Source organism: Nannospalax galili, unplaced genomic scaffold, assembly GCF_000622305.1.
Source record: "Nannospalax galili isolate Female #2095 unplaced genomic scaffold, S.galili_v1.0 scaffold444, whole genome shotgun sequence".
NCBI classification, from domain to species: Eukaryota; Metazoa; Chordata; class Mammalia; order Rodentia; family Spalacidae; genus Nannospalax; species Nannospalax galili.
In genome coordinates this window covers 1,968,175-1,990,122 of record NW_008354022.1, presented here as the reverse complement: position 1 = coordinate 1,990,122, position 21,948 = coordinate 1,968,175, and the positions used below count along the sequence as shown (strand labels likewise).

The following is a 21,948-nucleotide window of genomic DNA, read 5'->3' as shown; positions in this document are numbered from 1 at the left end:
GCCAAGGAGCCCAAAAAGTAACTGACTGTGACTAGTAATAATCTGATAGATAGATATTAGAAATGCATGTGGAAACATCTTAATGTCAATTGCATTAAAAATGAATTTTTCTGTATGAAACTGTGTATTCTAAAATGAAATGGAGATCTTTAATATTGTCTAACTGTAACAATTCAACTATAAACCTAAAAATTTATAGCCAATTTTGAAAAAGATGCACCTTAGCTCAGAAAATTGTTATTGAATATGTCAATGCTGTTGTAATGAAATGCTTCTTCTAAGTATGTGGTTATTAAGTAAATAATTAACTGGAGAAAAAAAAAAAAAAGACTAATCGGCAGCCAGCCGAGGGGAGGGGGCGCGGCTGAAGCTGCGCCCTGCCCTGGGTACCGCGAGCAGCATGTCTTGCTACACCAGGCCCCCCAACACCTGCCTGTTCATCAGGAACGTCGCTGACGCCACCAGACCTGAGGATTTGTACCATGAGTTTGGCCGATATGGTCCCACAGTAGATGTTTACATTCCACTTGACTTCTACACTCGCCTCCCGAGAGGATTTGCTTATGTTCAATTTGAAGATGTTCGAGATGCTGAAGATGCACTTTATAACCTCAATAGAAAATGGGTATGTGGCCGTCAGATTGAAATACAGTTTGCACAAGGTGATCGCAAAACACCAGGCCAAATGAAGTCCAAAGAGTGTCACCCGAGGAGGTCTAGAAGCCCCAGCCAAAGGAGATCTCGAAGTCGAAGTTCTTGGGGAAGAGACAGGAGGCGATCCGATAGCCTGAAAGAATCTCGACACAGGCGGTTTTCTTACAGTCAGTCTAAGTCTCGTTCCAAATCACTACCAAGGCAGTCTACCTCAGCAAGGCAATCAAGAACTCCAAGGAGGAATTCTGGTTCTAGAGGACGGTCAAGATCCAAATCCTCCCAAAAAAGGCCCAAGTCAATGGGAAAATCACAATCACCTTCACCTCAAAAGCAGATTAGCTCAGGAACAAAATCAAGATCACGTGGAAGACACTGTGACTTCATAGCAAGATCCCCAAGCAAGCCTCCAAGAGGGTACAGCAATTCCCAAGCTAAGGCACAGACAGCAAAACACTCTCATTTTCTTCCACAGTCCACGTCTGAGTAATCATCAAAACAGTTGGTGAACGGCAGCAGAGCACTGCAGTCTGTACTATTAGTAACTTGAGCTCATATGTTAAATAAAAATTCATCAAGGCTTCTAGAAATGTGAGCTGATATTAGTTACTTCTTGCGTGTGGAGGAAAGAAAATCACTCTAGCTTTGGATTCATAAGTATTTGGTCTTGATTTAAGGGCTCTCACCACAAACCACTGTGTGTACAGTGTCACATTTTGTGGGCTATATCTTGTTCATGTTGTCGCAGGGCAGTACTTTTCAAGGGAAATGGATAAAATGGAACAAGTATGGAAAATTCTACTTAGATATTAAATATTATCAATAAAATACTTCACAAAAATATTTTTAACTCTAAAGCACTTTTCATGTAAAAATAATTGTGACTGTATATAATTGGACAGGGCAGACTTAAATTGTTTGACACCTATGTCTCTTTCGTGACTTCTGTTTAAGTTCCTGGTAGATACTAGTACTAGATTATGAGCAGAACAGAATTTGTATAGAGAGTCTATAATCATCTCAAAAAAAATAACAAAGGTCAACAGCAAAGTTCAGTTGACATCAAATTGTGTCCTATACCATGTTCACTTAAAATGTGAAAGTAAAGCCAGGTGTGGTGACGCATGTCTGCAATCCCAGCACGACTTAGGGTAGGAGGAACAGGACCAATCTGGGCTACATAGTGAATTCAAAGTCAGCCTGGGCTATATGAGGCCCCGTCTTAAAAAAAAAAAAATTTAAGTAAAACTGTTTTAGTACTAGATTTTGAGTGGTTTGAGGCTACTCTAAAAATTACGGTGTGGAACACTCAGAATCCAAAAATATTCATATAAGCCTTACACATTTGAAGTATAGTACATTTTGTATAAAAATCATATTTATACCATTATTTCTACATAGCTATTTTCATCTGCTTTTTTTCTTTTTAGAGCAGTATTCAATATTCTAAATTATATAGAATGTCTTTTTAAATGAGCACTTAGTACATTATATTAAGATATTCAGGCTGGTGAGATGGCTTAGCAGGTAAAGCTGTACAAACTATAACCTGAGTGCAAGCCTAGCAACTTGAATTCAATCCCTGGAACCCACTTAAAAGTGGAAGGAAAGAATCAACTTCATAAATTGTCTTCTGACCTCCATACTCCTGCTGTGGAATGCGTCCACCCACCTACACATCATGTACACAGACACGTATACAATAAAAAAATATTTTTTAGAAAACTGAGCATACTCTTTGGGCTGGTGATATGCCTCAGTGAGTAAAGGCACTTACTACCAAGCCTGACAACCTGAGTTTAATCCTGACCTACATGGTAGAAGAGCAGAACTGATTCCCAAAATTTGTCCTCTGACCTCCATGCATGCCATGATATGAGTGTATGTATGTGTTTTTGCATGTGTGTGCTGTGTGTTTGTGTGTGTGCGCACATAAGTAAATAAATGTAGCAAAAAATCTTAAGTTCAAAACTATACTTTCAAGCCAGACATAAAGGCACATCCTATAATCTCAGCACTCAGGAGGCAGATGCAGGAAGAGCTTGAGTTTGAAACCAGCCTGGGAAACATTGAGACCCTGTCTCAAAAAAAAAAAAAAACTTCAAAAGACAACTTTGTAGCATTTGACTTTTACACTGCTCTGCATTTTTTAAACCAAATAACTTTGTTGATAATTGTTGCTTTTGTAGTTGTTATAATAATAATTTCTTTTAAAATGTGTTTGTAGCTTACATTTTTCAGAGGGTTTGGCAGATTTGTGATAAAACGGTCTTGCATATGATTATTATAGGAGATATATTTATAGAGCTCTGCTTGTATACCTTGTTGAATTATATTATTGAAACAAAGTTGTCAATACTTGCAGTTAGCATTTGTAGCTGTAATGCTAGAGAAAGAAACCTGTCCTACATTTGTAGACCATGAAGCTTGTTGCTTCTGTTCCTTTCCAGTACACAGCTCCATATTTCATTGTATTTTAAATCTTTATGTAAGAAACAACTTTATGAAATAATTTGTATCTTGGTAATATTTGGATAAGTACCACAAATTAACATATATTATACTTTCCGAATATACTTTCTCTATTTAATCATAGCAAAATTTATTTCAAAACTACAACTCTGAAGTGTTCCTCTGTAATAAAACAATTTTAAAAGTAAAAAAAAAAAAGAAGAAGAAGAAGAATCATGTTAGATCAGTGCTCCAGTGAATGGCCATATCCGCAAATGATTCCTCCAAGGAACCTAATGGTTTGCTTTTCTTCCCTTTTCCTTCTGAATAGAAGCTCACAGATAAACGGAAGCTGGTCTGAGCTTTTGATGGGCATGACAAAGGAACAATATCCCTGCTTGTGGCAATTGCTCTCTTTGTGCAGCAAGGAGAATGGGAAGAAGGCTGCGGCTGTTAAATGCAGGGTATGTGGGTGGCCAGAGAAAGGTGCATTTGGCAGCCAGATGTAGATTTGGGTTAGTGAAGGAGGGAGGATATGAGCTGACTGTCCACATGGCTAAGGCTTGGATCTTGGCTGGAACTCGCCTGTCCAGTGCCACTGGCGTGGCCAGATGGTCTCGCCTTCCTGTCCTTTGAAGATGGTACCTTTATTTAGATAACAGGGAAGAGAAAGCCAATCGTCTGACCTGAAAAATATTCTTTCATTTGTGCAGAGCATAAATGTGAGTACTGATGAATATATAGATATCAGACAACAACCTCAGGTGTTGGTCCTCACCTTTCACCCTGATCTTGTTTGAGTCAGGGTCTCTTATTGTTTGCCACTGCATATACCAGGCTAGCTAGCCTAAAAACTTCTGGGAATTTTCCTGCCTCCACCTCCCACCTTGCCATAGGAGTATTTGGATTACAGATGCATATTACTGTATCTGACTTTTATGTGGGTTTTGGGGACTCTAACCCAAGTGCTCAAACTTGCACAGCAAGCACTTTAGCCATCTCTCCAGTCATCTCTCCAGTCTGTGGGTTCATTTTGGCACACATCTAAGAGGAAGGGAAAGCAGGCCATTGAAGGGAAATCTAGGGAGAGCCCTTACAAGCCTCTATCAAGTACTTTCCTCATGGATGTAACCAAATATCTGACAGAAAACAGCTTAAAGAAGGAAATGTATAAGTTTGGGCTCCAGGTTTCAGAGGTGTTAGTACATCATAGCAGGAAGAGGGTGGAAAAGCAGAGCAGCTCACATCATGGTGGCCAGGAACCAGAGGAAGAGAATACAGAAAGGAGACAGGATGAGATATGCCTGTGAGGACACACCCCCATAAGCCAGCTTCTTCCAATTAGACTCCACCTCCTACTTCCCATCATCTAATACTGGCATCATATTATGAATTCCTCAAGGGATTAATCTGTGGATTAGGGCAGAGCCCTTCTGATCTACTAGACTCTGGAAACAGTCTCACAGACACCCCTAGAGATAAGCTTTGTTAATTTCCTAGGTTGCTCTCAATCTACAGATAGTAAAAATCAACCGTCATAAAACCACAGAGGAGCCTACAAAATCACACTTAGAAATGGGCACTAGCGGTCCTATTAACTAGTAAGAATTTCTCACCCATGATGGTTAATATTGTCAACTTGACAGACTCTAGAATCATCTAAAAAGCAAACCTCCGGGTATGTCTGTGAAGGTGTTTCTGGATTGGATTCATTGAGATGGGAAGACCTACCCTGAATGAAGGCTATATACACAGGCTTCTTTTTTATTTTTTTCTAAATATTTTATTTATTATTTTTATTTTATGTATTTGAGTATATTGCCTGCATGTGTGTAAGTGTGTCCATGTCGCGCAATGCCAGTGGAGGTCAGAAGAAGCTGTTGGATTCCCCTGGAGCTGGAGTTATGGATGGTTGTTAGCCACCATGTCGGTACTGGGAATCAAACCTGGGTCCTCTACAAGAGCAGTCAGTGCTGTTAACCACTGAGCCATCTCTCCAGTCCCCTTTTTTATTTTTTTATTTTGAGGTGGAATCTTGCTAAGTTGTCCAGGCCAGCCTTGAATTCAAATTAGTCCAAACAAGTCTTGAATTGGTGACCTACCTCCCTCAGCCTTCTGAGTAGCTAGGTTCACAGGCCTGTGCCACCAGGTACAACTCCAAATGTGACTTACTTAGCTGCATAACTAACCTCAAGCATTTGTGGAGGTGGTATAAGCATTTTGTCTTTTCTTATTTGATAAGATAAATAACAAAGAAAGAATATAAGATTGGCTTCATGACCATCTGGGAGTGATCTGAATAAGGAAAAATATGTGATAGATTATTAATGTCAGAAAGCCATGTTTTGGTGTTCAGGTCAGTCTGGCCATGAGCAGAGGGAGGTTGCTGAGGCTTAGAGCCCACAGCAAGAAGGCTCAGGGTGTCATTTGAACTGAATTGGAGAACAAGGTCTTGGTATTATCTGTCCATCTCCTACCATGAAAACCCCTCTGGTGTGGAGATAGGGTGTTTTAGAAGCCTTCTGGGATTTATGTCTGAAAGTGGAAACTTAGCATAGCACCTTATAAGAAATAAAACCTGAAGGTTCATTTTCAAAAGTGCCTTGAGCCAACCTAGGTCCAAATACAGATAAATGCTGGACCCCTGCTAGAGTCTGCTAGTCTAGCTATTCCACCATCAAATTCTGCTAAATAGTAGAAAATTACTAACAGCCAAACTTGCCTATGGGTTCACAGATGTGATATCATGTGACATGTAAGACTGTACCTTCCTGATTACTCAGCCAAGGAGGAAAGGGAAGAAAAGGCTTGCATTAGTGTTTCAAAACTATTCTTCCAGCTGGGTGTGGTGGCGCATGCCTTTAATCCCAGCACTTGGGAGGCAGAGGCAGGCGGATCTCTGTGAGTTCAAAGCCAGCTGGGGCTGCAGGGAGACCCTGTCTCAAAAAGACCAAAATAATAATAATAATAATAATAATAATAATAATAATAAAAGTTTAAAAAAATTGTTCTCCCCTGGCAGAGTGTTGTGCCCCTTTAATCCTGGTGCTTTGGGAGGCAGAGGCAGGTGAATGTCTGTGAGTTCAAGGCCAGTAGTCTGGTCTACATAGTGACTTCGAGGCCAGCTAGGGCTGCATAGTGAGACCCTGAATCGAAAAAATGTTCTCTGCTCTTCTCTATTCCAGAGACAGCCACATCTTCTCATGCAGTGCCAGCCTTGTCCCTGAGACATGATAGCAAAATGTGGAGTGCAAATATTTGGCCATAGTGGGTACCTGGTCACTAGAGCTGCTTTCAACTCTGGCAAAGAGGATATTATTGCCATCAATGGCCCTTAAATGACCTCAACTGCATGGTCTAAATGATTGTACCCATAGCAAGTTCCACAGCATAGTCAAGGTTGAGAATGGGAAACTTTTCATCAGCGGAAAGATCATCTCCATCTTCCACAGCACACTCAAGGCTGAAAACAGGAAATTTGTCATAAATGGGAAGGCCAACTTCATCGTCCAGGATTGAGATCCTGCCAACACCAAATGGGGTGATGTTGGTGCTGAGTATGTTGTGGAGTCTACTGGTATCTTCATTATCATGGAGAAAGCTGGGACCCACTTGAAGGGTAGAGTTAAAAGGGTCGTCATCTCTGCCCTTTCTGCTGATGCCCCATGTCTGTGATGGGCATGAGCCATGAGACATATGACAACTCCCTCAAGATTGTCAGCAACACCTCCTACACCATCAACTGCTTAGATTCCCCTGGCCAAGGTTATCCATGACAACTTTGGCATAGTTGAGGAACTCATGACCACAGTCTATGCCATCACCACCAGAAAACTACGTATGGCATGACCCCTCCAGGAAAGTGACATGATGGTTGTGGGGCTGCCCAGAACATCATCTCTGCACCCAAGGAGGTGGGCAAGGTCATCCCAAAGCTGATCTAGAAGTTCACTGGCATGGACTCCTGAGTTCCTACCCCCAAATGTGTCTATCACAGAGCTGACCTCCTGCCTGAAAAAAGCTGCTAAATATGATGACCTCAAGAAGGTCGGGAAAGAATTATTACAAGGCCCCATAAAGTATGTCCTGGGCTGTACTGAGGATCAGGTCATCTCCTGCAACTTTAACAGTGACAACCACTTTCTACATTTGATGCTGGAGCTGGCATTGATCTCAACAACCACTTTGTCAAGCTCATTTCCTGGTTTGACAGTGACTTTGGCTATAGCCACAGGGTGGTAGACCTCGTGGTCCATGTGGCCTCCAAAGAATAAGAAGCCCTGGACCACCCACCTCAGCAAGAACACCCCAGCCAGAGGAAGAGAAAGGCCCTCAGCTGCTGGGGACTCTCTCCCCTAACTTAGTCCCCAGTGCACTGAATCTCTCCCCTTACAGTTTCCATCACAGACTCCCCAAAGAAGGGGAGGAGCATAGGAGACCTACTCTCTTAAATACTATGGATAAAGTTCACTGTACCCAAAACCAAACCAAATGAAAACAAAAACTGTTCTCTCCACTCAATCAGCATATCTGCCTCCTGGGCTAATGGCCGGCTTTGTCAAGGTGTAACATAAACTGCCTAGATTTCAATACATTGAGTTTTCAGTGCTCTTATTATGAAGTAAGGATCTTTATTTCTCACAACCTGAAAGCCCAAGGTGAAGGACAGCAGAGGATTACAGTTGTACAGCCTAGGAGAATCTTTTTGAAATGAGCATGAATGTTTTTGGAACTCTGCAGAAAAGTTGTATTAATATGACTTCTTTCACCCATCGTACTAGAGATGAGACTGCAAATGAGACAGTCTCAAAAACAGGGCTGAACTTACACACTTTCTTATAAATATCTGGGAAGGCAGCCGAGCTCTGCTCTTGTTTTTGTAATTTTCTATCCTCATGATCCGTCCATCACCAAAGTGGAATGTTGAAATCCACTGCAGCTATTATAATGTTCCTAGTGCCCCATTTAGATTTCTAAAACTTGCTTTATATATTTAGGTGCCCTGTTATTGGGTGCATATGTGTTTACAATTGTTATTATTGTCTTGTACTGACTCTTTTATCATCACACAAGGACTGTATTTGGCTGTTCTTACAGTATTTGAATTAAAGTCAATTTGTATTTTAGTGTGTGTGTGTGTGTGTGTGTGTGTGTGTGTACGTACATGCACAAGTGTCCCTGGAGGCCAGAAAGTAGCATCCCCTGGAGGCCAGAAAGTGATATCCCTTGGAGCTGGAGTTACAGGAATTTGTGAGTAACACAATATGGATGCTCAAAACTGAACTTGGGTCCTCTAATAGAGCAGCAAGTGCTCTTAACTACTAGGCCATCTCTCCAACACTGAAGTCCATTTTTTATATGATATAAGTATAGTTACTCCTTCTCTCTATTCTTTTCTCTCTTTTTTGTAGCATGGAATACATTCAAATTCATATACATGATTCTAATCATAAAAGACTAAGCTAAACCCTAGCAAACCTGCATTCTTCTGCCACTCCTGAGTGCCACAGCTTGGTGGGTAGAGAAAGGAAGTGCAGCAGAATTCAGTCCTGCACATTCAAGCTAGGTTTTCCTTCTTCAATTAAACCTCCCTGGAAACCCCCTCATAGACAAGCTTACAGTCATGCCCTCTAGTTTATTCCCAATCCCATCAAATTGACAATCAACATTAGCCATCACCAGAATGTGTGTGTGGTGGGGTTTGGGAGAGGACTGCATTTGCTATTATAATTCCAAATGTTACCTGGAGCTTACCAAGCACAAGTGATGCTACATTTGTAGATAATCTCAAAAGAATCTAGAGTCAAATCTCACCTGCATGTCCGAACTCTGACTCCACTGGCAATGCCCACCCTGTTATGACCCAGAAGATCTTCAGGGTTAGAATCCAGTTCAATGCTAAAGCACTTGACTAGAATCCCCCAGTAAGGGGCTAGGGGTATAGCTCAGTGCTAGAGCACCTGCCTAGAATCCCCCAGTGAGGGGTTTGGGTGTGGCTCAGTGACAGAGTACCTGCCAAGTGTGTATGAGACCCTCAGTCTGATGATTCAGTTAGAAGCACAGAAAAGGAGAAAGGAGAGATGGAGGAGAACAAGTTTCAAACTGTATGCCCAGCTTTCCCCTAGGGCTAAGAGCTCTGGCAGAATCTTAGGTGTGTTACCCAAAGCAAAACTGTTCTGGGACACCCTGTTATTCTATCCAGAGAAGCAAATAGCCCTTTGTTACTTGTCTTGTTTGATCTGGTGACCCAAAGACATTAAGATATCCAAGCAAAAGAATAGCCTGGGGTTCAGAAACTAGGCAAGTCAGTATGCACTGCATTTTCATGGACCCAAACATGTAGCATGCAAACCGGCATGTCTAATAACTGTCTTTAATCAATAGCAGCGTACTACACTTCTCTGTGGTTTCATTGTGGCTTTAAAATTAAAACACATAATATAACTTGCACATGCTGTTTCTTTCAATGTTTTCCCTTAGAGCTAATTGTCCCAGATTGTCAGAGACATCATGATTATTGTTCGTTCTGGTAGCATGGGCTTGGCAGAAGACAGCAGGAGGAAACTGCCTTACAATAACATTGGCCTTTACCCAGGTTAGCAAGTGCTGCTCCTGGCCAAGGTGTGATGGGGGAGGTGTAGGAAACAGAGGAAGTGAATGGGAGGGGTGGGGAATCATTGTGGAAGGGTGGAAACCCATGGATTTCTGCATGCTAGGGCAGCACTCTGGCGCCGAGGCATTCATAGCTCCTCAGATGGGGGATTCTAGTCAGGTGCTCTACCAATGAATCTTGACCCCAGCTCCTCACTGGAAAATTCTAAGCAGGTGCTCTACCACAGAGTCACACCCCAACACCTCACTGAGGAATTCTAGCAGGTGGTCTGTCACTCAGTCCCCCAAGAGGAGATTCTAGACAGGGGCTCTACCACTGAGTGCACCCCAGTCCCTCACTAGGGGATTCCAGGAAGGTGCTCTGCCACCGAGCCACACCCCCAGTCCCTCACTCTACTGAGTCACAACCCAGTCCCTCACTGGGAGAGTCTAGGAAGTCTGGCCTCCAGATTCCTGCCTTGAGCTCTTGCCCTTTAATCCCAGCACTAAGGAGGCAGAAGCAGGGGGAATCTCTGTGAGATAAAGGCCAGCCTGGGCTACATGAGACTTTGTCTCAAGAAAACAAAATAACAACAAAAACTTAAGAGCTTGGTTTAAATTAAGGGTCTATATTTATTTCTGAGATGACTAATTTGGGGGACGGGGCTTGTGAATGTATGTAATGTGCATGTGTGTGTAAGTATATGTGCCCTCACTTTCCTGAGCCGGAAGAGGACATTAGGTGTCTTCCTCTGTCCCACTCCACTATATTTGAGCCAGAATCTCTCACTGAACCTGAAGCTCACCTATTTGGCTAGGGCTGACTAGCCAACAAGCTCCCAGAATCTACCTGCCTTTGCCTCCCAATGCTGAGGTTACAGGCATATGCAGTCATGCCTAGCTTTAGCTCAGGTCCTCTTGCTTTTATAACAAGCCTATTACCCTCTAAGCCGTCTCCTCAGTCCCTGAGATGAATAATTTTTGAGACTCCATCTATGTTTGAGGAGCCAGACCCTTCACAGGCTCCCTTCCTGGGATGTGTCTTCCATCCCTACCCAATTCTTTCTATCTCTATCTCCTCCCTCCCTCCCTTTTTTTTTCCCTCCCTCCCTCCCTTCCTCCTTCCTTTCCCATAGGTACTCCCACCCCTATGCATTTTCCCATGCCACTTACATTGGCTCTGTCCACACGAAGAGAAACCAAACACTCTTAAAAATGCCCCTGTGGTCTCTGTACTTGGCAGCTTGTTAATTCTCAAGAGGATCCTACTGAAAGCCCATATAGCCTTGATTTTATTGTGATGCAATTCTTTGATTCTCCAGCTGCTACGTTGGATAATCAGTATTTTTTAAAGAAATGGTTAACCTCTTCATTGAGTTTCCATACACTGGCTCCAACAAGCTGTCACAAATAGAGTTCCGTGACAAATATGATTAGACCTCTCTTCCTTGCTCAACCTTTTCATCCGTGTACAGTAACCATTGTGTATCTTTCAAGGATCATGTCAACCAAATCCCAAGTCAGAGATGCTGAAATTCAAAAAATCTACACTAGATTGCACCTGCTCTTTCCTGGGGAATCTGGGATTTGAATATATGACTCTTTGAAAAATTATTTTTAAAGTAAACAGAGATTGTTTTGAGATTAGAAAGTTCAGAAACACACCCCAGACGGTGCAGCAGCAAACAGAATCTGAATTCATAGAATTCCAACCTGAGATTCCCCTTTTAGCCCTGCACATTCAAAGCAATAATCTGCATTGAGCCACACCAAGTGGTGAGTGGAGGATTAAAGGATTACTTTTTTTAAGCCACTGGAGCTCCAATCACAGCCCCTCTAGTGGGAACATTAATAACTATAATGAACTGGGTTTTCATACCACTTTTCTTCAAGATTGTCAAAAGTGTTTTGTCAAATGTAAATCACCAAATCAGAGATTAATTTTTAGAGCTGAAAAATGCCATAGAGATCAATGGACATAGTTACATAAATAAGAAATTAGAAAATTAGAAAAATTCAATGGCTTGTATAGATGTCACAGGTACTTACTACAAAGCAAACTTGAACCCAGATCTCTACATGGTAATTTTGGGTGTTTACCTGAAATACCTAGGTTAGACTTGTATTCTCCATCAGCAGTTCCCAGGAACTTATCCAAAAGCCCCACACCAGGGATGAGAGCATGTGGTAGAGCACCTGCCTAGAATCCCCCAGTGAGGGACTAGGTACATGGTTCAGTGGTACAGCACTTGCCTAGAATGCCCCAGTGAGGGGCCGGGGTGTGGTTCTGTGTTAGAGCACCTGCTTAGAATGCCCCAGTGAGGGGCCGGGGTGTGGTTCTGTGTTAGAGCACCTGCTTAGAATGCCCCAGTGAGGGGCCGGGGTGTGGTTCTGTGTTAGAGCACCTGCTTAGAATCCCCCAGTGAGGGGCTGGGGACATGGCTCAGTGGCAGAGCACTTGCTTAGAGTCCATGAGGCCCAGGGTTCCATCCCTACCACCAGAATGAATAAATAAATAAATAAATAAATAAAAATAAATAAATAAATAACAAAAAATATAAAGAACAAAAAGTATGTGTGTATATGCATACTCATAGTATCTGCTCTTGAACAGAATCCTGGGAATTCCTGCTTTCCGCCTTTACTGCCCTAGTCCCACAGCTCTAGGACCTTTGCATTAGACATTATCCCCACATTTTGAGCATACCCAAGTAGGTCACATAAAATAAGTACAATCACAGTGTGGAAGAGCTGAGGGCTGTAGCTCAGTGGTAGTGTAAGCATGGGCAAGAGGACCAGAGTTCCAACCCTAGTCCAAATATGTAACTAGAAATGAAAGAATAAAGTTGGATGTCATGGTGACACACACCTGTAATTTTAGCACTGAGGAGGCTGAAGCCAGAGAATCTCGAGTTTTAAGCCAACCTCTGCTATGTAGCAAGATTTTTTCCTGAAATGAAATGAGGACTGGGGATATAGTTCAGGTGGTAGAGTACTTGCCTAGCATATAGACACCTTGGGTTCCATCCCCAACACTGCATAAACTCGGCATAGTGGCTCATGCCTGTAATCCTAGTACTCAAGAGTACATATAGTGTTGGGAACGATGGCTCAGTGGTTAAAATCACTTGCTGCTCTTACAGAAGACATGATTTTGGTTCCCAGCACTCATGTCAAGTGGCTAACAATGCCCTTAACTCCAGCTCACAGGGATCTTACATCCTCTTCTGGCCTCCCTGTGTACTCACACTCACATGTACATACTCACACACATATTTAAAAATAAAGAGTTGAAAGTGATTCTGTTCTACTTACCATATTTGAGACCAGCCTGAGACATGAAACTTTGTTTCAAAAAACAAACAAAAGGGGGTTAGAGAAATGGCTCAGTGGTTAAGAACACTGGCTGTTCTTGCAGACCTGGATTCGAATCCCAGCACCCCCATAGCAGCTAACAACTGTCTGTAACTCCAGTTCCAGAGGATCTGACAGCCTCTTCTATCCTCCGAGGGCATTGCATGACACAGGTGCACTTACCTACACGCAGGCAACACATGCATACACATAAAATAAAATAAAAATAATTTTAAAAATTTTTATAAAACAAACAAAAATGAAATAAAAAATTTCAAGCTGTGGTGTTGATGTTTTCTAAACAAAGCAAGTTTTTATGTTGGTTAATTTCCTCCTAATATCTGGCCTAGGACACTCTGGTTGCATTTAAAAAAATTTTTTTTATTTATTTGTATTTTATGTGTGTAAGTGTCTTGCCTGCACATGTGCAAGTGCACCACATGTGTGCAATGCCCACCAGAAGAGGGCATTGGACACCTTGGAACTGGAGTTACAGGCTGTAGTGAGCCACCATGTGAGTGCTGGAAACCAAACCCAGAGAACCCTGGTCCTCTACAAGATCAGTCAGTGCCCTTTGTTTTGTTTTGTATTGTGGTGTCTTGTCCAGCTGGCCTGGAACTCTCTATATAGAACAGGTTAGCCTCAAATTCACAGAGATATGCCTGCCTAAGCCTGCAGAGTGCTGGGATTAAAGGCTTTTGCCACCAGGCCCAGCAACAGTGCTCTTAACCACTGAGCCCTCTCTCCAGCCCCCTGGATGCATTTTAATGAAGGATGTGGTTGCTCCTTTCCTACCACCTGGGGAGACAGACTAGCCATCTGTCTGCATTATTACTGCACACCCTTGAAGACAGTAGTCCTATTAGCGGTCTTTAGTTACAGTCCTGTACCACTTAGCAGGGATGCATTCTGAGAAACATTAGGTGATTTCATTGTTGAATGTCACTTACACAATACAAGGTGGAACACATCAAGTGCCCCTCACAACTCCTTGATGAGGTCAAGAGATATGAAAGAGGCTGGAGAGATGGCTCAACCAGTTAAGAACACTGACTTTACTTACAGAGGACCTAAGTTCAATTCCCAGCATCCACATGGCAGCTTACCACCATCTGTAACTCTGCTTCCAGGGAATTGGAAGCCCTCTTCTGGCCTCCTCAGGTTCTGCATGCATATACACATACCCACACACAGACATACATATACACACAAAATAAAAATAAAGTAAAAGAGATATGACAAACACGAGGTAGGGGAGGAAACTGCATGTTTATCACCACATACAGCTCAACAGTAAATTTTGTTTTTATAGGACAGAGAACACTCTGAAACAATGATCAAAATGCAGTAAGTACTTAAAGCAGTGATGTCATTGTGAACAGGAAGCACAGTAGGTTTGTAGTATTTGCACTGATATGTTATGCTGTGATGGGATTTTGGCCCCAATGTCAGTAGGTATTGTCATTTGAATCTGGAATGTTCTCTCAAAGGCTCATGCTTGGTGCTTTGGGGAAGTGGAAATACAGCACAGAGCCTAGGTGGAAGGGTGGGTCAGTGGAGGCCTGGTTCTGAAGGGTGTGTTTGTCCCTCAACTGTTGCCCTCCTCTACATCCTACTCCTTGCTTCATCCTAACCCTTCTCCTCCTTACTCCTCTCTCCTCTTCCCCTCTCTCTCCTCCTCTTCTCTCTTCCCCTTCCTTTTCCCTCTTCTTCTCTCCCCTTCTCTTTTTCTTTCTCCCTTGTTCTCTCTTCTCTGTCTTCCTCTCCTTCCTCCTCTTCCTCTCTCCCTTTCTCTGTTCCCCCTCCTCCTCAATCTCTTCATCTCCTCTCCCTCCCCGCCTTCCTTTCTGCCATGAAGTAAGAAGCTTTGTTCCACACTGTGCTCCCTCCCCACCATGATGTTAGCCTCTCCTCAGACCCTCAGTAACAAGACCAAGTGCTCCATGGATTGAAACCACAAACCAAAACAAATCTATCCTTTTAATTTATTTATGTCAGATATATTTATCACAGTGATAGAAAGCTAACACGCTAGGCAAAAGAAAATTTTCAGCTCCATTATCAAAGATAGTGCCCTTGGACATTTGAATATACCTTAAAATGTCAGTTTCTTGACCTGGATGTGATGGTACATTCCTATAATCCTAGAACTAGAGTGGTGGAGGCAGGAGTATCAAGAGTTCAATGTCAACCTTGGCTACATATTGAGTTGGAGGCTAGCCTGGACTACATGAGACCATGTGATGGCTAATCTTGGTTGTCAGCTTAACTAAATCTAGAATTAACTAAAACATGGAGGACGTTCTTGATCAGATTATTTGAAGTCAAAAGACCCACCTTTAATATGTGTGGCAACTTCTGGTGGCAGCCCAGATTAGAGAACATGGCAGAAGGGAGCTTTTACTTTCTGCCTGCTTGCCTTCACCCTTACTGGTGACTTCATCTATCCTGTTGCTGTGGCATTTCTTTGGTGATATTAGAACCTACTTAGGGTTTGAATATAGACTGAAGACCATCATATCTCCAGGAATGCTGCAGGCCTTCAGCACCAGATTGGGACTGCTGAGACATGCAGTCTTGTGGACTGAGTCACTCCCGGATTCTTAGCCTCTCCAGTGTGAGACAACCATTATTGAACCACCCAGAGCACAGCATGTAAGTCAATCTAATAAATCTCATATATATGTATATATGTGTGTATATATATAATTTTTTTTCAATCGTTCTGTCAGTTCTGGTCCTTTAGAGAAACCTAATATAGACTATGTCTGAAGCAAAACAAAGCAAACTACATTCAGGCTTGGGATATAACTCATTTCTCACTTGCCTAGCATGCATAAGGCCCTGAATTCAAATTCAGCACCATAAACAGACAAGAACATTCAGAAACAAGACACAGTGGAACACACCTGCAATCCAGGCATCGGGGAGGTGGAGGCAGGAGGATCATGAGTTCAAGGTCAGCTTTGGCTACATGAGACTCAGAAAAACAACTACAGCAACAACTAGTGCTGGTGTCTCGTGATTTTCTTTCATATCTGGCTTTAAGTCCAAGTTCTTCCTTCTCCAGAGTTACATTTCTCTCTGACAGCTCTGCTTTCTTGTCTCTGACAAGTAGAGCCCAGCATAGCTCATGGAAGACCCTGGTACTCAGAGTCCCCACAGGTCCAGAGGAAGACAAAATTCCTTTGTCAGGTGAATGTGCTTCTATCCATAATGTGATTTCAGAGCTGTCCATTTGCCTGAAAAAAATGTCTTATACCAAGATGAATAAATGTCGCAGACAGGTACAAATCTCCAAACCACCAGAATTTAGCCAAACATGTCAGGCCTTTCTTGCCAAGCTCTTGCTTTGCTCTCTTGCCTCTGGTTCATCTCTCTGAATATGATTAATTTTCCCCACTAATTGTGTGTTTAGAAAATAGCACCTCATGAGCAACCCAGCAAATGTGCAAACTGTTTCATAATTAAAGAGATTTCTATTCTCTGAATCCTGGCACGTGGGGTGAAGGCACTGCGTCTTAATGGAATGTGGCAGAAGAGCCAGAACCTTGCTCAACTTCAGCAGCTGAAAAGATGCTCAGAGGGTGGAGCCATTATAGAGCCATACCTGGCCATGACCAGGTTCTCTCATTTATTTGAAACCAAGAGAACCCTTGTCCAGGTTTCATGTCTATTGCTGTGATAAAATATTCTGACAAAAAGTAACGTTGGGGGAAAAGGGGTTTATTTTAGCTTACAGTTCCAGTTCACAGTCCATCAGAGCAGGGAAGTCGAAACAGGAACTTCAGTCAGTCAGTCATGTCACATCCACAGTCAAGAGCAGAGAGAGAGGAACGCACATGTGACTAGTGCTCAGCTGGCTTTCCTGACTCTCATACAATCCAGAGCCCCAAAACAGAGAATGGTGCTGCTCACTTTCAAGCTGGTTCTTCCCATCTCAATTAAGGCAATTAATTCTCCACAGAATTGCCCACAGGCCAACTTTGTCTAGACAAACCCCCAATGAAACTCTCCTTCCATGTAATTCTAGATTCTGTCAAGTTGACAGTCAAAACTAACCATCATAGTCTAGTCCCTTTTTGGAGGACAGTCTCCACTAGACCAGACTGCCCTCAAACTCATTATGTAGCTGATGAGACCTTTGAATTTCTGATCCTACAGCCTCCACCTCCCAGGGCTGGGGTGTGTACTACCATACCCAGTTTATGCAGTGCTGGGGGTGGAATCCAGGGTTTCTTGCAGGCTAGACAAACACTCTACCATCTGAAATACACTCCCCATTCCTTTGTGTGACCCAGATAGCTACAGATAGTTTTGTTAAATACTTGAAATATCCACTGTGAATACTTATATAGTCACGTGAGTTATCTCAAGGCTCAGCTGATCCCTGACTTGTAGATGGAATCTGTCAGAAAGCTGCCTATCACATAAGCTACCCAAACTGTCCAAACTGCACCATTATTACTTTGATGCAAGTTGTCTGATAAGGTTCTGGGTTTCTTTGGAAAAACAGAAAAGGGACTTTTGAAGAAAACAAAATACTAAACATTCTGGGTTCCTGATAGTTATTATTATTTTTTTCCTCCCAAGTCATCTGAGAGACAGTTCTTGTTCAATAGCAGGTGTCTGGCTATGAACATTATAGCCTAATTAATCATGATAGCTATTTATAGGTATGGCTTGCATGTAGAACGTTAATAATAATCATAACAATTAGTGTTAACAAGAATGAACTGCCTACACCCTGAACTTTATGAGACATGAAATAACTTCCTTTGTTTAATTTTATTTCAGATCCCCCACCCCCAGGACCATAGGAGGCAGGCAAGGTAGGTTAGGTAGGTTTTGGTTTTTCCATTTTAAGATTTATTTTTATTTTAATTGTGTCTTTGTGCGCATGCATGCATATATGAGTGCAGTGCCTACAAAGGGCCAGAAGAGGGAGTCCTGGAGCTAGAGTTACAAAAGGTTGTGTGGAAGCCTTAAAGGTAGGGACAAACAGAATGAGCCAGTATCCAAACAATCCACAGAAGGAGAGACAGAACCTTACAGGCTATGTTTGCTTACAGATTGGCAGGAGAACGTGGGTAACTTCAGGGGTTAGGACTTATCTACAGATATCTACAGAGAGGTGTTTTTTTTTTTTAATACTTGAAATATCTACTGTGAATACTTATGTAGTCAGGTGAGTTATCTCAAGGCGCAGATGCTCCCTGACTTATAGATGGAATCTGCCAGGAAGCTGCCTGTCACATAAGCTACCCACACTGTCCAAACTGCATTATCATCGGTTTGATGCAAGTTGTCTGATAAGGTTCTGAGTTTCTGTTTCATGTTGTTTGGTTTGGTTTGCAGGGCTGGGAACAACACCCACAGCCTTGCTCATAAGTGCTCTACCACTGAGCCACAGTGAGGGACTGGGGGATTCTAGGCAGGTATACTACCTCAGAACACCAGTAATCTCATTACTTGGGAGGTGGAGGCAGAAGGAGCAGAAGTTCAAGGTCTGGGCCAGGAGATCACTTGGGGGGGTTAAGGCACTTTCTGTCAAGTCTGTTGACCCTTCAATCCCAGGCCCCACATCATGGAAGGAGAGAAGAGACTCCCACAAACAGTCCTCTGCCTTTCACCCATGTGCTATATAACATGCTTGCCTGAACACATATACATCATGCACATCATACACAAAGTAACCATTGTCTGGGACGTAGGTCTGCTTGTCTAGCATGCAGGAATCCCCGAGTTTCATCCCCAGCACTGTATCAAAGGGTGTGGTGGTGCACACCGCTACTCCCAGCACTTAGGAGGTAGAAGCAAGAGAATCGGGAGTTCTAGGCTATCCTCAGCTATACAACAACATCAAGGCCAACCTGGGTCACTATCTAGGAAGGGATGGCTAGTGTGTGACAGATTAACAGCCTTGTGTCACAGCTCCAGTTTGAGGAAAGTTATTCTAAGAAGTGAGACATCAAGGGTTCTGTCCTTGCCTCCTCTCCCAAAGTTGGCTAGCATTCTGGCTCCCTTTTCCAGTCATTTTTCCCTTCACTCTGAGAAGGCACACCATCATTTAGCTAACCTTTCTGCATTGACACAAAACACAAGGTTCTGCATGCTTCATTAGCAAGGACAAGGTGTTTCAGTCACTGCGTCCCTATGCAGAGCATGCTGTGTCTGCTGCCCCTGAACAAACGCCTCTGTGTTCTACACCTTTCCCGCCTCCATCCACGGCCTCTGCCTTCACTCAACTACCCTGGACAGGACCTCTGATGCCCTGCCAGTGGTCACTTCTGTATTGATTAATACTTCCGTCTCATTCTGTGGCATGTTGCTCTGAGCTAGGGTTTGCTTCTTCCAGTGTTTCCTCCTCACCAGAGGAGCCAGAGCTATGCATTTGGACAGCTCTGTCAGCCCAGGGCCAGCACTAGTCCCACGATGATTAAGGAAGATAATATGAATGAAGGACATGCAGGTGAAAAATGACCTCTTTGGAATCCCTACTCATCTGCCAGTTCAGGTCTTTTTTAACATGGAACTTAAAATTGACATTGCCAATTAGACTTGACTCTTGAAAAAGCACATGTGATGTTTAGACTCAGCAGTAAATATTTTTAGATGGGCATTGCCTACTGAGTCTCAGAGTGTGGAAAAATGGTTTACCCAAAGTAACAGAGTATGTGTGGAAAAGCCAGGGCTAGGATGAGGGGTGATGTTCAGATTATTATCCTAAGTGACAGGACCTGGGCTCTGTTGATGACGCTTATGTTGTCCTGGTGATGTGAAGGGTACCAGACTGATGGAGACTTTAGCTCCAAAGGAACGGTAAAGCCAAGTGTGGTGGAGCATGTCTGTAATCTCAGAATTTGGGAGGTAGACACAGAAACATCCAGAGTTCAAGGCCAGTCTCAGAAGCATAGCAAGTTTGAGGCTAGCCCATGCCACATGAGACCTTGTCTCAGAAAAAAAGAGAGGAATCAGTAAAAAGCAGATGAACAGGAAGAAGCTTCATGCTTGGGGAACCAATCTTACAGCGAGTACTTAGAAAACTGCTATCCTCATATTCATGAGGGAGGGGAGGAACAAGATGGTATTTGAATACAGAGTCTCCTTGTGACAACAACCACTGTTTTTTGTTTGTTTATTTTGTTGTTTTTTGAGAAAGGGTCTCCCAAGTAGCCCCAGCTGACCTGGGCACTACATAGACCAGACTAGGCTGGCTTCAATCTCACAGAGATCCCTTGGCCTCTTCCTCCTGCATGGTGGGATTAAAGATGTGTGCCACCACCCAGGCGCATATATATATATATATGGTGTGTGTGTGTGTGTGTGTGTGTGTGTGTGTGTGTGTGTGTGTGTGTTGGGGATATAGCTTAGGGATAGAGCACTTGCCTAACATGGGTGAGGACCTGGGTTCAATTCTGAGAGAGACAGACATGGAAGCACAAAGAGAGACAGAAAGAGAAACAGAGAGACACAGAGAGATAGTGTACTAGTTACTTTTCTGTTGCTGTGCTAAAACACGATGACCAAGGCAACTTACAAAAGGGAAAAAGGAAGAGTTTATTTGGTTCATGATTCGGGGCGGGGGGGTGGGCCATGGCAGAGGCCACTGGAGCAGCAGAAAGCTGAGCAATCAGATCTTCAAGCAGGCACAGGAAGCAGAGAGAGACTGGAAATCTGGCAAGGCTTAAGAATTCTTAAAACCTGCCCCCAATCACATGCTTCCTCCAGCAAGGCCACACCTCCTTAAACCTCCCAAAACAGCATCACCAACTGGGGACAAAATACCCAAATTCTTGAATCCTATGGGGGACACTCTCATTCAAACCACCACAGACAGAGATAGAGACAAAGAGGTAGGGAGAGACAGACAGACAGAGAGAGAGAGAGAGAGAGAGAGAGAGAGAGAGAGAGAAAAGAAACTGTACTCTTGAAGGGAATACATGCTACAAAGGAAAGAAATGGTTAAACAACAGAAAAAGAATTATAATTGCTATTTCAGAAGTTTGTACATGCACAAAAGACACAGCTTTCCATATAATTCATTTCTTTTTCTTTTCTATGTTTTATTTATTTATTTATTTATTTATTTATTTATTTATTTATTTATAGATAGGCTCTCTTATAGCCCAGGCTGACCTTGAGTTCCTCAGATTGCTGAGGATGACCTTGAACTTCTGACTCTCCAGCTTCAGTCTCTCAAGCACTGGGATTACAGATTTGTTTCACCAGGTCTAGCTAGAAGGGAAGCTCTTAGACTTGCCTTGAAATGTTTGTTTTGGGGACAAAAATGTAGCCTAGCAGGTAAAGGCTCTTGCTGCCAAACCTGAGGACCTGAATTTAATCCCCATGACCCATAAGGCGAAAGGAGGGAACCGACTCCTGAAAGTTGCCCTCTAACCTCCACCTATGTGCATGGCACACACATGAAGGAAGAAATTAATGAATGCAAAAAATAAAAGTACATACTTTCAGGTGACTAGCATTGGAGAGCAGCAGACATGCCTCGCCTGCCCCTCTACCCTTCCGCTACCCTCTCTCTTTGCCTTTACAGGGAGCAATCACTGAAATACTGTCCTGCTAAACTGCTTTACCTAATGCCTCTGATAGGATGTCCTGGAATCTTCCACTAAAGTCTTCGAGGATTAAAGAACTGTTCCCAACCCTTCCTGCTACTGCCATTCCTCCCACCCTCACGCACACACCGCTGTTGTGGGGAGAATGAAGATGCAGACTGTCAGCAAAGGAAGCTGCTCACTGACAGAGTTTGATAAAAGGGGAATGCAGAATACCACTAGATCAGCTTTTCTCCATCCTAACAGCAGAGGTGTGGTGAAGGGCTGTGTCTCTGCCTTAGACTAGTGTTCCCTTGCTGTTGTGTTTTGTTCTCTCTCTCTCTCT

General features: G+C 43.0%; 1 pseudogene; it reads left to right on the top strand.

Moving 5' to 3' along the window:
* Positions 1-400: 400 nt before the first annotated feature.
* On the top strand, positions 401-1,141 carry LOC103748494 (annotated as a pseudogene).
* Positions 1,142-21,948: the final 20,807 nt, after the last annotated feature.